The following is a 16,794-nucleotide window of genomic DNA, read 5'->3' as shown; positions in this document are numbered from 1 at the left end:
AACTGGACATAAGATGCAGTGAGCAGATTTATCAGCATCCGGTAGGTTAAAAAGAATATTAACATCTATTGCAGACTTTCATCAATTTTGACAAAGATCCAATTCGCCATTTTTATTTCACAACTGCTGACTGCCTGCTTTGTATTCCCAGCGTTAACTGGTACTAGAGATAGTCCAAAAATAACCGTTCAGTATAATATTGCACAAACGTTTTAATGAACTGCCATAAAAAAGTTTTTGATTGCATGCCACTTGGTCAGCAGCCAAGAGCAGTAAGGTATGGCTTCGGAATGGACTGCTTACCTTTCCGTCTTAAACGCTGCTAGAACAAAGATGGAAATGCAAAAACCAAATGTGCTTCCTATAGATTTAACTTTAAACTAATGAACTGTTTCCAGAGATTAGTATAGGCATCTAACTGGGCAATGTCAGGTGCAAAGTTCTTGCTCACCAAAATGGATAAAATCCAAATCCCTGAATGAAGGCATCTTACATCACTTCAATTTGCACAATGGTTAACTGAATATCTGTTCCAAGCATGGAATTCCATGCTTCAAATCACATCCTGTTATGTAGAATTTCAAATCTTTGAAGAACACTTTAATGTATAATCCTGACCCAAGCATAATATAATTCACAATTCCTGCTTTCATGTACTGCGTACAGCATGCTTGGAGCCTGATATTGCACCAAAACGACTGCAACTGATAATTTATGTAAAATAACTTAAATCTATGGCGAATTAATTCAGACTCTATGTTTTTATTAATGTGGGATATAGGGAATATTAGCAAAAATAGCACTAAATGCTCATCCGCAGTCGTCCTACAAAGGAGGTTGTGAGTGCTGCAGTTTTGGGGCAGGGCACTCCTAATATACTCTGGTTCGGTTCCAGGATTTAGACCCATGGATAATGGGCAATGATTTGTGTCTTCGAGATGAACTTCTATGTGCTGGTAATTGCAAGTGTCTACTGTCCTTGAACTTTGAGGTGGCAGTGGCCTGGGGTGCGAAGGTAATGATTTCTAAGCCTCTGGAAGCTTCCAGATCATGAGCACTGTAGCCACGTTGCATTGATGATGGAGGAATGAGTGTTCAAGGTGACAGATGGGATACCAATCTTTGATCTTGGACAAGGGTTGGCCACGGACTCTGCAGGAGTGGAGAGCATTCCAAAACATTGCTGGCCTGTCTTGCCGATGGCTGAATAACTTTGAAGATAACCACCGGGAGGTGCCCGCAATGGCTGCCTCACCAACAGGATGTCTCTCGTCCTTTCCCTTCTTTGTTGTTTTTCACGTGTTAAATGTATGTTTTAGTGTTCTTATGCTTGTTTTATGTGGGCGGTGGGGGGGGGGGGGGGGGGTGGGGAAGTGGAGGGAAACTTTTTAAATGACAGAAATGCAATATTATATTTTCCGTATTATATCTCCGTCTGCACTGCGGCCTAACATCGAGGAGCTGGCGGCCATTGCTGGGGACCGACTTTTGGAGCTTCAACCGTGGGAGCCTACAGACTTAAGGGCCTGTTCCACTTTCACGACCTAATTCACGACCATTTTTACTCGTGGACATTTTTCATCAGGCTAGAAAAACACCCCGACCTACATGATGCCACGAGTACCTACGACTAGCATCACGACCCACCTACAACCTACCTACGACCTCCTACGACCTCCTACGACCTCGTGACGACCATGCTGCGAGTATGAGTCAAGGGCAAACTCACCTGAGGTCGTGAATTAGGTCGTGAAAGTGGGACAGGCCTTTTACTATCATGGAGCTGGCAATCCCTTTCGGGGATCGACCTTGGAGGGAGCCTGTAGACTTTAACATTGTGGAGCTCCCGCTCCATGGTTAGGGACCGACTTCGGAAGCTCCAATCCTACGACCGCCCGGACTGCGGTTGGTTCGACTGCCCCGACTGCGGGAGAATAAAGAGGATTAGACTTTATTACCTTCCATCACAGTGAGGAATGTGGGGAATCCACTATGGTGGATGTTTTTGTTAACTTTTATGTAGTTGCGTGTCTTGTTGCTATTTTTAGAATAGCTGTATGGTAATTCGAGTTTCACTGTACCTTAATTGGTGCACGTGACAACAAACAGACCTTTGAACCATAGATCTTAGAGTGGAGCAAGATGATTCACTCCGCGAAAAAGCCGTAGTAGCTAATGGGTAATCTTCAACAACATTCCCGTAACTGGCTTCTGTCATGGCGGCGTCATCTACAAGCGGATGGTACTACTCTGCTATAATTGCAGGGCTCTTCGTAAATGTAGCAGTTCCACACTTTAATTATTATTTTTTTAAATGTAGAAGCACTCTAACAATATTAAGAAAGACTGCGGTACTTAAAACTATCGGAATTACTTTGGAGGCACCTCTGTGATTCATCTCCTGTACATTACACCCCACCCCTCCCCCGCCTGGATATTTTATCTGGGGTTTTAGATTGAGCTAATCTTGCAGAGAGTTGACGGATTTTCCTTGCTAAAGGATTACCTGCGACCCTAACAAAACCTCAAATCCTCTGTATGCTGGATCAGACATAACTCAGGGCAGTTCTTCGATCTTCACGATGATGCACCTTAATGTCAAGGATAGACACGAAAAGCTGGAGTAACTCAGCGGGTCAGAAGAAGGGTCTCGACCCGAAACGTCGCCTGTTCCTTTTCTCCAGAGATGCTGTCTGACCCGCTGAGTTGCTCCAGCTTTTTGTGTCTATCTTCTGTTTAAAGCAGCATCTGCAGTTCCTTCCTACACTTTAATGTCAATACGTTTCCGAATTTATTGAGCGCAATGTTATCTATTCCCATTTTTTGTATCAAAGCTTCTCAGCGTGTGATTACCAAATTGCAGACAATTTTGCCAAATTTCAGGCTACCATCGTGTTGTGAACTTATGACTGTACTCTATACCTGTCCGATCCATGTACCTGTCTCAATGTTTCTTAAAAGTTGCGATAATTACGATATGCAAAAAAGGTTGCCGACCCTGGACTAAACCAAACCCTTGATCCTGTCCCGCCAGCCTTTGTGTTCATTGAAATTTTATTCACAATATTAAGATTTTGTAGAGGGAGAGAGAGAGATAGGTTGAATGAATGAAAAAGAAAGAAAAAGGTTGTTCAACAAATAATTAGAGATCACAAGAAAGAAACAAGAGAATATATATGTGTGATATATATATGTATGTACGTATATGTCACACATATATTCATTATGTGTGATGCATATATATATATATGTGTTTATATATATATAAGAAACTAGAAAAATATATGTGTGTTATATAATTATATGCATCTATATCACATTTACATATATGTGTGTGTGTGTGTGCGTGTGTGTGTGTGTGTGTGTGTGTGTGTGTGTGTGTGTGTGTGTGTGTGTGTGTGTGTATATATATATATATATAATTGCCTTTATAGGTGCATACAAACAGTTGTGAACAATGGGATTAGATGAATTACAGAGTGCAAGTTTAATTAAAAAATCAATTCAAACACAGGACATGAGCCATTTAAAAAGAAAGTTAAAAAACATTTAAAACATTTAAAAACACGCAAACTGTTCCCCCGCAACGCTGATTACACTGCGAGAAGCATAACTGAAGTTGGGTCGGGATTACTGAAATGACGGAAGATACGCTCCATTGCATACTGCATGTCAGTCCATTGGATTTTGCAGGAGTGGAACATCTTGCTCCGCTCTAAGATCCTTGCTTTGAACCTTTAAGGCTGAGGTTCATACGTTCATAAGTTATAGGAGCAAAATTTGGGCATTCGGCTCATCAAGCCTACTCTGCTATTCAATCATGGCTGATCTATCTTTCCCACTCAATCCTATTCTCCTGCCTTCTCCCCATAACCCCTGACACTCGTACTAATCAAGTATCTATCAATCTCCACCTTAAAAATATTCACTGGTTTGACCTCCAGAGACTTCTGTGGCAGGTCTTGTGAGGCGAAGACGTACTCAGTGTAGGATACCCTGCACCTGGCCTTTATTTTCATAGACTTCATGATAGTGGTAGAGTTACTTTACTGGTTGAAGTTGTGGACAGTGGTGAATTCAATAATGCTTCTGAATATAAATACGGTGTTCTTTGACTCTCTCTTGATGAAGGTGGTCCATGCTTTATCCATCTTTCTTTGTACAAGGTATGACTTCAGCAATGACATTTTTCCTTGATATTCATTGACTCCTTGTTGCCAAATCACACCGTAATGTCAACAGCAAGTGTTTCACCTCTTCTTTAGAATTAAATCCTTTCGTCCGTGTTCATCAATGTGTTGTGAAAATGAATGGTGATAGCAGAAATCAGTGATCAAGTTATTGTTGGGTGCCGTTTGATGGAACTGAGCAGTTTTATATCCAGTCTGGTAGATGTCAGTATTGCAACCACGCCGAAACAAGTAGGCTATAGATGTGGCGATTTAATAAATTAATGTAAAGCAGATTTTTAAGGAACAGCATAGATTTAAACAAATAAGGCTTTTTGACAAAAAAAGGAAGCAGCACGATAAATGGTTACTTCATGAAAACAGGAATGGTGTGACCTGGGGCTTTGATATGGGGAGAGCCTGGTGAAACTGCAATCAGTGAGTTATCAATCATATCTTAATGACATAAATCAATATTCATGGGATATAATTTCAAAATATGCAGGTGACATGAAACCTGCAGTGAGAAGTATAAGAGTCTGCATTAGGACAGAGAGTCTAGCCACCCTCCTCTGATCTCATATCCCACCCCCACCTGAACACCCTCAACCCAACTCACTTTCTTCTCTCTTCTGACTCCCACTCCCCCCCATAAGTGGTCCCCCTGCCCTAGACATAAGCCCTTTTATTACCTTATTCTGACTGCTTGCCTTGCCCCAGCTCCACCCCTGGCTGGATCTACTGTACATCATCCCGATCTCTATCCTTACCCAAAGCCTCATCTTTGTCAATTGGTTCCAGGCCTGTCATGATGTCAAGCATTTCTGCCATTGCCCCCGCATCTATTTCTTTGGCAAGGACTAGTCAGCTTCCAGTTCTCATGCCTCCAACACACCTCTTCCACTTGGCACCCCCACCTGTTTCTCTCTCATGGCTTTTCAACTGCCCTGACATCTCAACTCCCCTCGCCCACTCTAACCAGTAATCCCGGCAAACCCAACAACTTTTCAACAATCCTAGGCTCCTCATCATGAATTCAAGCTCTTCTGTTGCAATTAGAATATATAACATAGAACAGTACAGCACAAAAACAGGCCCTTCGGCCCACAATGTCTGTGCGGAATATGACGTCAAGACCACCTCTTGTTTACCTGTAGATAATCCATATCCTTCCATTCCCTGCATATCCATATGCTTTTTGAAACATCTCTTAAATGTCACTCTTGTCTCTGCCTCAAACAACAAACCCCAGCCACGTGTTCCAGACACATTTTCTTTAAACTTTGCACTTCTCACCTCAAAACTGTGCCCTTGAATATTTGAATTTTTCATCCTGGGAAAAAAGGTTTTCACTGTCTACCTTCTCTATGCCAGTCATAATTTTATTCTCTTCTGTCACGTCTCACCGCAACCTCCAGCATTCCAGATAAAACGATCCAAGTATATCCTGTAGATATCCCCTAATCCAGGCATTATTCTGGTAAACCTCCTCTGCACCTTTTCTATAGCCTCCAAATCCTTCCTATAATGGGGCAACCAAAACTGTACGCAATACTCCAAATGCTGCCAGACCACAGTCCTATAAATGATGCCAAACCAAGGTCCTATACCAAAGTTCTGCATCATAACTTGCTGACTCTTGTACTCAATGCTCCAAACTACAAAGGCAAGCATACTGTTGGCAGAGGTGCATTGTGCAGCGATTCTTGCAGCCTACCCAGTGCTAGACCAAAGATAATTCAGAGCAGTAAAAAACACAGTGGGGCATCCATCTTGTTCAAACTGGAAGAGAAACTTTATTTACACACTTGCTCACACATCAATTACAGTACCTCTCATTGGCTGTCAATAACAGCACCTCTCTTTGGCTGTTATCATTGTCAGTTACTATTGGCTGCTATCATTGTCAGTCATTCACTACCTGCACCAAGATTGACTGAGTAACAATACAACATTAAGATTAACTTATTTACAATTGAGAGCATATTTTTCATATATGTCAACACATACCATATGCTTTATTTACTTGTGTTTTCACTTTCAGGAAGTTATGAACTTGGACCCCAAGGTCCCTCTGCACATCAATGCTGCTAGGGGTCTCCTGACCCAAAATGTCACCTTTCCATGTCCTACCAACATGCTGCCTGACCCGCTGAGTTCCTCCAGCACTTTTGCACAAGATTCTAGCATCTGCTGTCTCTTGTGACTCCTAAATACAATAATCTATCTACTGTACATTCACAGCTCGATTTTGAACGGCAGGTTTTGGCGGCGGTTGATCAGCGTTGGCTCGTTTTCTAGCTTCAGTAGCTATTTAATGGAATACGGAATCATACATTGGGCTTTTTTGGAGTGAAAGAAGCAAGAGTGCATTAAAGTCAAGACAGGCTCAGTCTGAAGAAGGGTCTCGACCCGAAACATCACCCATTCCTTCTATCCAGAGATGCTGCTTGTCCCGCTGAGTTACTCCAGCATTTTGTGTCTAAAAGTATTTTGCAATAGTATGTAATTCAACATTTAATTACATCTCAGCTGCCACATCTCATAATTTGCTCCTCACTCCTGCAATAAGGTCACCCAAAATCCATTCTCTCGGAGACAAGGCTTCATCCACTTTTGCTTCAACCCACAGGAGCAGGTAGACTGAGCACAGGTGTTCATCTGTCTTGCAATATTGCTCAAGTGCAGGCATTTGAAGATCACACATTTGCTCTGGCACCCTTCTGACAGGAGAAACAGACTACAGTTCAGGATTGTCTCTGTGCCCCCAGACCCAAAGAATATGCATCCTTCAGTGTTTTTCCTTCGAGCCTGTCCTTGTCCCTCTGTCTCTCTGGGCGCAACCTCCCATCAAGCCCTCTGAAACCCTCCCATAAGTGCATAATGCATTAGTTTGTTTACAATATCACCCAGTAACAGGAGGAGTGGTGTTTGCATTGTGGTATACACCCTTATAAATGACTTCAGGAATTACAATGGCTGTATGCAGACACTCACAACTGAGGGAATTTGTAACATGTCACTAAAGGGCCTGTCCCACTTAGGCTTTTTTTTTTCGGTGACTGCCGGCGACTGTCGTACAAGGTCGCCAAAAAAGCAGCGACTGGTTCCCCCCCGGTGACAATGTCTACGAAAAAAAGCTACGATAACCTATTACCTAGTCGACGTCAAGCTACGGCAAGCTACCGACAACCGGCGACCCATTAGAACGTCCACCTACGACAACCTACGATCACACAGCCGACAACCGATGACAACCAAAATCAACCAACGTCCACCCGCGACAAGCTACGACAAGCCCTGTCGGCGACAACTGAAGACAATTCAGTCGCCGGTACCTGTCGCCGGTTGATGTAGGTAGTCTCCAATGGAATTCACCGAAGTCAGCACCCAGCAACAACCAACGTCACCTGGCGACAACCTGCATCATCCTGGCGACAACCTACGACAGCATCTATGACAGGAGAAGACAAGCTATGACAAGCCCACAGTCGCCAAATAGTTTTGAACATTTCAAAATTCAGCGCTGACCAGAAAAACGTTACGACTCTTTAGGCGACTACTCACGACCACATAGTTACCGAAAAAAATCGCCTAAGTGGGACAGGGGCTTAACAGGCAATATCAGTTTCTGTGTTGTATTACACAGGGAAACCAGACAACACTATGCAGAACTGAGGCTTCAGCTCTTAATGGATTTTAGTTTAGTTTAATTTAGAGATACAGCATGGAAACAAGCCCTTCGGCCCACCAAGTCCCTGCCGACCAGCGATCCCAACACACCAACGCTAACTTCCACACACTAGGGACAATGCTTATACCAAGCCAATTAACCTGCTAACCTGTACATCTTTGGAGTCTGGGAGGAAACCAGAGCACCCGAGGGAGACCCACACAGGTCACAGGTAGAACGTACAAACTCCATACAGACAACACCCATAGTCAGGATCGAACCCGGGTCTCTGGAGCTGTAAGGTATCAACTCTACTGCTGCGCCACCATGCCTCCCATTTTCATAAAGACACTAAGGTGACTTAATGAGATGCCAAAAACATGGAGCAATTTCCAGTCCAATGTTTTACAAGAACATGTAAAGCAAAGAGATAACTAAAGAGATATATGGACATTGGAGCTCAAAGAAGATAACAATTTTTAAGGAGGCAGAAGACATAGGACTGGTTCTTCAATAAAAGACTTGCACCTGTCAACATAAGAATGCAATGGTTTACAGCATTGTGCAATTTCTAAGCACCAATCCTTTGATGGTAAAAATCTAATTTAATAAAGTTATGATCTGCTACTAAAGAAAAATTGAACAATTGAAATGACTTATTGATGTTCTCCAAAGGACACTTATCTGAGACCTCTCCCTGGTTTGGTCCAGAGGTGACCATCTGTATCCTCATGTGCAATGATTGTTGCCTTACCAGTCCTTCGTACATCCCAAGGATGATTTTACCTTTCCAAATATGACATTTTGGGAGGAGGAGTATTTAATGGATAGTATCTGCAGTGATATGGTTGCCGTAAAATATAATAATAAAAAAGGCAATGGAAGAAATGACATCACATAGAATGAAATGAACAATGCACAGTGGCGCAACAGCAGGGTTGCTGCCTTACAGCGCCAGAGACCGGGATCGATCCTGACTATGGGTGCTGTCTGTATGGAGTTTGCACGTTCTCCCGGTGACCACATGGATTTTCTCTGGGTGCGCCGGTTTCTGCCCACCCTCCACAGACATACAGGTTTATAGGTTAATTGGCTTTTGTAAATTGTAAATTGTTCCTAGTGTGTAGGATAGTGCCAGTGAACGGTGATTTCTGGTCGTCACAGCTTGGTGGGTCGAAGGGCCTGTTTCCATGCTGTATCTCTAAAATCTCTAAAGTCTGAAGAAGGGTCTCGACCCAAAACGTCACCCATTCCTTCTCTCCAGAGATGCTGCCCGTCCCGCTGTGTAACTCCAGAATTTTGTTTCTATTCTCTAAAATCTGAAGTCTATCGTTACAGCGTTGTGATCAAATGCTTGGATAATAAAGTAACAAAAGTGATAGTTTATCTTAATTTCATATACGGTAATCTTGTCATGTATTTAATTTTTGTATGCGCAAATTCAAGTTCTTGGAGAACCGATCATAACAAATTGCCTCAAGTTGTCCTCTACGTTAGAAACGTATCTTATGTGACATTTTTGCCTATGCACCACCACTCACCCCCAAACCTCTTATTGGTTGCAATCACTTGTGTGAGCCTAACCACATACAATCCACACACCCAACCATATTGACTTCCCTCGTATTCTTACCTGATTCCCTCAGATAAAGTCCTGTTTTCTTCTGCTCCTCCTTCCTGATATTTTTTTGTTCGTGTCCACCCTGTCCCTTGACTATGACCCCGCAACGGGGCAACAATGGACTGTGGCAAACAGTGGATATTTTCAAAGAATTTCTCAACTTGTAATTTTAAACTTTCCCCAAACAGAGCTAAAAGAGAGCTTTTTCACAAAGTGTCTGTTTTAGTAAAACACTAACATAGTCATAAAATATAATTGAATCCGTGAAATGCGTTAGAATTCAAGATTTTGCAGTCTGATGTTTAAATATCCACTGTTTTTAACACTCTAAATATTTACAGCCAAGCTGATTATCTGTGTCCAGAAGGCATACAGATTTTTGATTAATCTTTACCATGAGTTCTTTCGGGTCATGTTTGGATAACTAGATGGGACCACAGCTGATATTCAGGTGTAACTTTACATCAAGTGAAGAATGAACACTAATTTCATAGAATAAGTAGTTTTTCCAGCTCTGTGTGTGGCAATCCATTCTGCTGGAGGCAGACCACACACATATACACATACAGACTGCTTTTCAGTTGCATTTTCAGCACCTATTTTGAAGGCATGTGAATTGATATCACACCAGTGGTAAATAATAATGCATGTCTTTAAATTAGACAAATGTATGTGACAAGAAAGGGGAACAGGAGTCATTCACAGTCATTAACTGAACTGTTCAAACCATTCAGTTTGCTGTAACATTCTCTACCACACACATCCTACTGTCTGAATCAGCCTGCTTCTAATTATAGATCGTCAGGATCATTATCTTGTGTTAGGCAACCCAGCTCGATAAACTAACAACGTTTACAAAAGTATCGTAAACTTTGAAACTTTGCTGATAGATATCTTCAAATTATCTAAAAATATGGCAGGATCACATTTGTTCCAGTAACAGAACAAAATGTGTTTGGAACTTTAGGAGGAAATTGCAGTTGTGTTATTCAATTCATTGTTTGACATTACCTTTTGTCAGCATTCCCACTCTTTGATAGCTTATCATGTCAATTCTATCTGTTTGGGTTAGAAAGACAAGATGGCCACCTCCTGATATTATTGCCCTTTTGTGTGTTGGGCAAAATGTGAGATCAAAGATCGCTTATCCAAATGTCTTTTACATTGCCACTCCCGGAACTACTCCATTCCCCTCCACACAAAAACTCTTGCATTTTGTTGATCCATTCAGTTCAAAGAATGAGACTGAGTTTGAAAATTGTCTCCTGACCCCCATGTTAGGGCAATGGAAATGTGTCCTTAGAGAATTCATAAATCACTACTCAAAAATTTGGGATATGGAATAACATTTGCTCTCATGCAATTTTCGTGATAAATAAATAAATAAACAGGATTTTTCAATTCACGTTTGCTGACAATTGCATTTGCAAACCACGATACTGATCTTTTTTCGAAAATACCATTTTTTCTGCGAATGATGGTTGGGAAACTCCATGCAGCAGCTTAAATTGGGTGTTGCTAGAGCACTCATGAATTAAAATGCATCAGGCTATGGACAACATAAAGTTGTTGTAACACTATTGGTACAATGGTACGCAAATGCTATGGAATAAAGTCGGGCAAATGTAATTGCAGATCATCATTAATGAACTGTAATGGAGAACATTACATGGAGAACATCACAGTTGAGGAGCAGAATGTTCTCTCTGCTCCCGAACCCCCAACAGAAAGAAGTGTAATGAGTTCAACTGTAGCAAAGGTAGTGATTGTTGTATTCCCTGGTTGGCTGAACAACGTTCAGAAGAGTGAGAGAGTTGGTTGAAAGAAGGTGCATGCAGCAATCTAGGCTTCATTTCAGGTGAGAATTTAGTGACTTTACAAAGTGTTCCAAAGTAGGCGACCCATTTTGAATTTCTAGGTTTTGTAAAAAGGGTCTTTGACCTGAAACAATAACTCTGTTTCTATTTTCACTGACTCGCGAAGCGTTTCCAGAATTTTTATTTCAGATTTCCAACAGCTGCAGTTTTTTGATTATCATTTTCCATTGAATATCTGGAAACCAATTGTGGAAAAGATCTCAGCTGCCCTAAACTTTCCCCTTTGGGGTAATTGAAGTGTGCCATTGAAGTTATCAGTAACATTCGCCAGATTTTGCCTAGAGTGAATAAATAAGTACAAATTCTGCTCCATTGATTTGCTTCCATTCTATAAGTTCTGAAGTTCTCTTTTTGGCTCTGAAAGGAGTTCACCTCCTTCAATGGGGGCATAAAACAAACAGATGCTGAAAAACTGAAACAAAAATCAAAACGCTGGAAACACTCAGCAGGTCAGGCTGCATCTGTGGAAAGAGAAGCAGAGTAACAGGTTAAAGACTCTTCATAAGAACCCTTCATCACCCATTAACTCTGTTTCTCTTTCCACAGATGTTCCCTAAACTTTTAATGAAAAACAAGTGAGTTTAGGGGTCATATTTTGCCTAGATAGGATAACGTCAGAAGATTTATTTTGCTGAAGAATTAAATAAAATGTTATGACAATCTAATAGTTTGCAGTTAGCATTACTGATACCAACTATTTTTTAATAGCAATCCTGACTTATTTATTTACTTGAATTTTAATTCTCCAGTTACTCTGGTAGAATTAAGAATTCACAATTCTGGATAACTCCGACCTTTGGGCAGATTGTCCACTACACAGTCAGGGTCCACATCTAAAACATTCACTTATCTGTTCTCCCTGCCTAACTTACTGAGGATTTCCACCATCTACTGCTTTTACTGTCTGCTTCCAATTATGCCGTGGCTTCATCTCACAGAAAAGAAAGAACATCAGTAGCAATGGAAATCTATTCCACATTCTGGCTTTACAGCAAGAATGCAATGAACATTGGTCTCATCTCCAACAGAGAAGAAGCGTGTAATAACAACCTCCACACTTCAGAATCAAGATGAGATAGCAGGGATCAGAGAAATGTATAATCATGTACATCAGCAGACATCTAACAAAAATGTGACACCATTCAATCGGATTTACTGAGCTCTCAATTCAACAAAGGCTGTAGAGAAAAGCGCCTAATGCCGTATTTAAAGCAGGACATATTGGAATTGAACACTTCTGATATATCCAATCATCGTACCTATTATTCATGCTCTCCAGTAATCTGGTCCAATCTAGACAGCATGTGACTGCGGAAGGGAGGACATGGTTAGAACTGGCCCAGGTGATTCATGTTAATTCATTGAAGATATAAGAAACTGGAGATGTTGGAATTGGTGCAAAAACAAAGTTAAATTCAATTGTGACACCCAACAATAAAGTAACAATTCACAGAAGCAAGTTAGCATTTTTAATGCATTTTAGGCAAATACATAGTTAAATTGCTGTAGAAGTCTGTGACATAAAGATTTAAGATGTTCTACATCGGCATTACACTGTGCTTTGCAATTATTGCAAATCCAAAATGTTAAACTCATTTATCCCCCAGAATCTACTATGTAAATGTCCGTTACATATATCTCCCTATAATTATAGTCTATTTACAATATACATCAATGATTTAGATGAAGGGATTCAAAGTAACATCAACAAATTTGCAGATGACACAAAGCTGGGTGGCAGTGTGAACTGTGTGGAGAATACTATGAGAATGCAGGGTGACTTGGACAGGTTGGTGAGTGGGCAGATGCATGGCAGATGCAGTTTAATGTGGATAAATGTGAGGTTATCCACTTTGGTAGCAAAAAGAGGAAGGCAGATTATTATCTAAACGGTGTTAAGTTGGGAAAAGGGGAAGTACAACGTGATCTGGGGGTCCTTGTTTATCAGTCAATGAAAGTAATCATGCAGGTGCAGCAGGCAGTGAAGAAAGCGAATGGCATGTTGGCCTTCATAACAAGAGTATAGGAGCAAAGAGGTCCTTTTGCAGTAGTACAGGGCCCTAGTGAGACCACACCTGGAGTATTGTGTGCAGTTTTGGTCTCCTAATTTGAGGAAGGACATTCTTGCTATTGAGGGAGTGCAGCGTAGGTTTATTAGGGTAATTCCTGGGATGGCGGGACAGTCATATGCTGAGAGAATGGAGCGGCTGGGCTTGTATACTCTGGAGTTTAGAAGGATGAGAGGATATCTTATTGAAACATATAAGATTATTAAGGGTTGGACACGCTAGAGGCAGGAAACATGTTCCCGATGTTGGGGGAGTCCAGAACCAGGGACCACAATTTAAGGATAAGGGGTAAGCCATTTAGAACGGAGATGAGGAAACATTTTTTCACACAGAGAGTTGTGAGTGTGGAATTCTCTGCCTCAGAGGGCAATTCTCTGGAGGCAGGTTCTCTGGATACTTTCAAGAAAGAGCTAGATAGGGCTCTTAAAGATAGTGTAGTCTGGGGATATGGGGAGAAGGCAGGAACGTGGTACTGATTGGGGATGATCAGCCATGATCATATTGAATGGCAGTGCTGGCTCGAAGGGCCGAATGGACTACTCCTGATCCTATTGTCTGTTGTCTATGGTCCTTAAATGTGGTTGTTAAAATGATTTTTTTTAAATCGAGCCTATAAATAATTTTACATAAGCTTGTCCCTTTTTTGTTTCCTCCTTTCCAAAATTACATTCGAATTGGGGCAGAGTTCCTGGAGTGCAGACTCCACAATTGTACTGAACAGATGAACACAGAGACTAAGTGCCATTCAGCATCACACTCCGTGACTCCCCAATTATCATACCAGTTGAACATAATACAAACAAATAGGAATAGGAACAAGTCTTGTAGTCTCTCATGTACAGGTTTGTCAAAACACAAAGTGCTGGAGGAACTCAGTGGGTTAGGTATCATATGGAGAGGGAATGAACAGGTGGTGTTTTAGGTCAGAACCCTTCTCCAGACTGATAATAGAGGGAGAGAGTGCTGGAAAAGGGAAGCAGGGATGGGAGAAAGCTTGGCAAGTGATAGATGGATAAAGGCACAACAGAGGATGTACGGCAGCTTAGGAAGCACAATCTACGACAGGCAATGATGGTCCAATTCTATAGGGCCATCATAGAGTCTGTCCTCACCTTCTCCACCATGGTCTGGTTTGGCTCAGCCACCAAGCACGACATCCGGAGGCTGCAGCGAATCATCTGATTAGCGGAGAAGGTTATTGGCTGCAACCTTCCCTCCATTGATGAACTGTACACTGCAAGGGCCAGGAAGCGAGCGGGTAAGATCATCTGTGATCCCTCTCACCCTGGCCACAAACTCTTTGAATCACTCCCCTCTGGAATGTGTCAAAGCTGCCACAGCCAGACATAAAAACAGCTTTTTTTCCCACAAGTAGTTGCTCTACTCAATAACCAAAAATCTGTAGCCTCCTTTTGCACTGGTATTTTATTTAATTCACATGTTTAATCAACAATGTTTTATTATTAATTTTTAATGTTTTATGTGTCATTTCTAACTGTCACTGTATGACATGTTGTCACTTGCGGGTGGAGCACCAAGGCAAATACCTTGTATGTGAATACTTGGCCAATAAACTTATTCAATCATTCATTCATTCAGGTGAGGAGGGTATGACTGGCAGATGGGTGCAGTCATTCAATTCCTCCAGCATTTTGCCCATGGTTCCCCATGGTTCCTCCAGCATTGTGTTTTGATCAAGATTCCAGCATCTGCAATAAAAAGGAACTGAAGATGCTGGTTTATACCAAAGAGAGACACAAAATGCTGGAGTAATTCAATGGGTCATGCAGCATCTTTCTCCAGAGATGCTGCCTGACTTGCTCCAGCATAATGTTTTTATATTTCCAGCATCTACCGTTCCCCGAGTTTCCGTGCACAGGTTTATCATCTTCTGAACAATGTAATTTCTCACCTCAGTCTTAAATGTCTCAGCCCTTATCCTGAGAGTGTGAGAGTGTGAGATCCTTTCAGCCAGGGAAAATATCCTCCTTGCTTTGAACTGTCAGAACCTTGCCAGAATTGTCAATGAGATCTCCTGTTCTTGTATACACTAGAAAATTCAGGTCCAGCAAATTCAATCTCTCCTCGTATGAGTATTCTGCCATCCCAGGAATCAGTCGGCTGATATTTTGTTACTCACATTATTGAAAATGTATCTTTTCTTAGGTAGTGAAACCAAATTTACGCACAACACCCCAAATGTGGTCTTATCAAGACCCTGCACAATTGTAACAAGGTAGATATAAAATGCTGGAGTTACTCAGCAGGACAGGCATCATCTCTGGAGAGAAAGAATGGGTGACGTTTCGGGTCTAGACCCTTCTTCAGACTCGAAGCTGTAGTCTAATGAAGGGTCTTGAGCCGAAACGTCACCAATTCCTTTTCTCCAGAGATGCTGTCCAGCTGAGTTATTCAGTCCGTTTGTATCTATCTTTGGTTTAAACCTGCATCTGCAGTTCCTTCTGATGTTCCTACTTTTGTGGATAACTTCACATTCATGCAGTCATTCATCTGCCATGTATATGCCTACTCACTCATGTGGTTGAAATTGCCTTGAAGCCTCTTTGCATCCTCATCACAACTCGCAATCCCACACAATTTCGCACAGCTGAAAAACATAAAAATATTGCACACAGTTTCCTCATCCAAATCATTTATATATGTTTCAAATAGTTTATGGCTCAAACACTGATTCTTTGATACCCCATCAGTTGTTCCTTGCCATTCATAAAATGACCCATTTAATCCTACTCTATGTATTTCCTGTGTGCTCACTGATTGCCAAGTCCTGTAATTAGAGACCAAAAATCGTGAGTAGTCTCCTCGGTCGCCCAAAGAGTCGTAGCATCTTTCTGGTCGCCACTGGATTTTCAACATGTTGAAAATTTTCGGCGACCTGCAACGACCTATGACGGGTACCGGCAGTCGCCGAAAAAGTCGCGTAAGTGGCTCAGGCCCATAAAGCACAACATAATTATATGTTCTTTCATGATATTTTAATGAGAAGAATAGTCATTTAAGAGATCTTTGATTCAAGTCAACAAACAACTAAATCTTCAGTAATAGTTTCAGAATATATATGTTACTAATTTAAATATTAACTGTAATTATGTTCGGTGTAGTATTTCATTTTCAGCAACCTGTTCAATTTGCATTGATACTGAACCAATAAGTGGGTACATGGATAAGACAATGTTGTTGAATGAGCAGCAGAGTGATGCAGCTGGTTGTGATCTGGGTTTGATCCTGACCTCCAGAGCAGTTTTCCTACCATGTTGTAACATTTTGCTATTGGTAGGGTTACTGAGCTGCTGTAAATTACTCCTACAGCAGGGAAAAAGTAAAAGAGTCAGGACAGTTAATGGACATGTGTGTGTGAGAGAGA

The sequence above is a fragment of the Leucoraja erinacea genome, chromosome 3 (assembly GCF_028641065.1).
Source record: "Leucoraja erinacea ecotype New England chromosome 3, Leri_hhj_1, whole genome shotgun sequence".
In the NCBI taxonomy this organism is placed as follows: Eukaryota; Metazoa; Chordata; class Chondrichthyes; order Rajiformes; family Rajidae; genus Leucoraja; species Leucoraja erinaceus.
Note: the sequence above shows the minus strand (reverse complement) of the source record.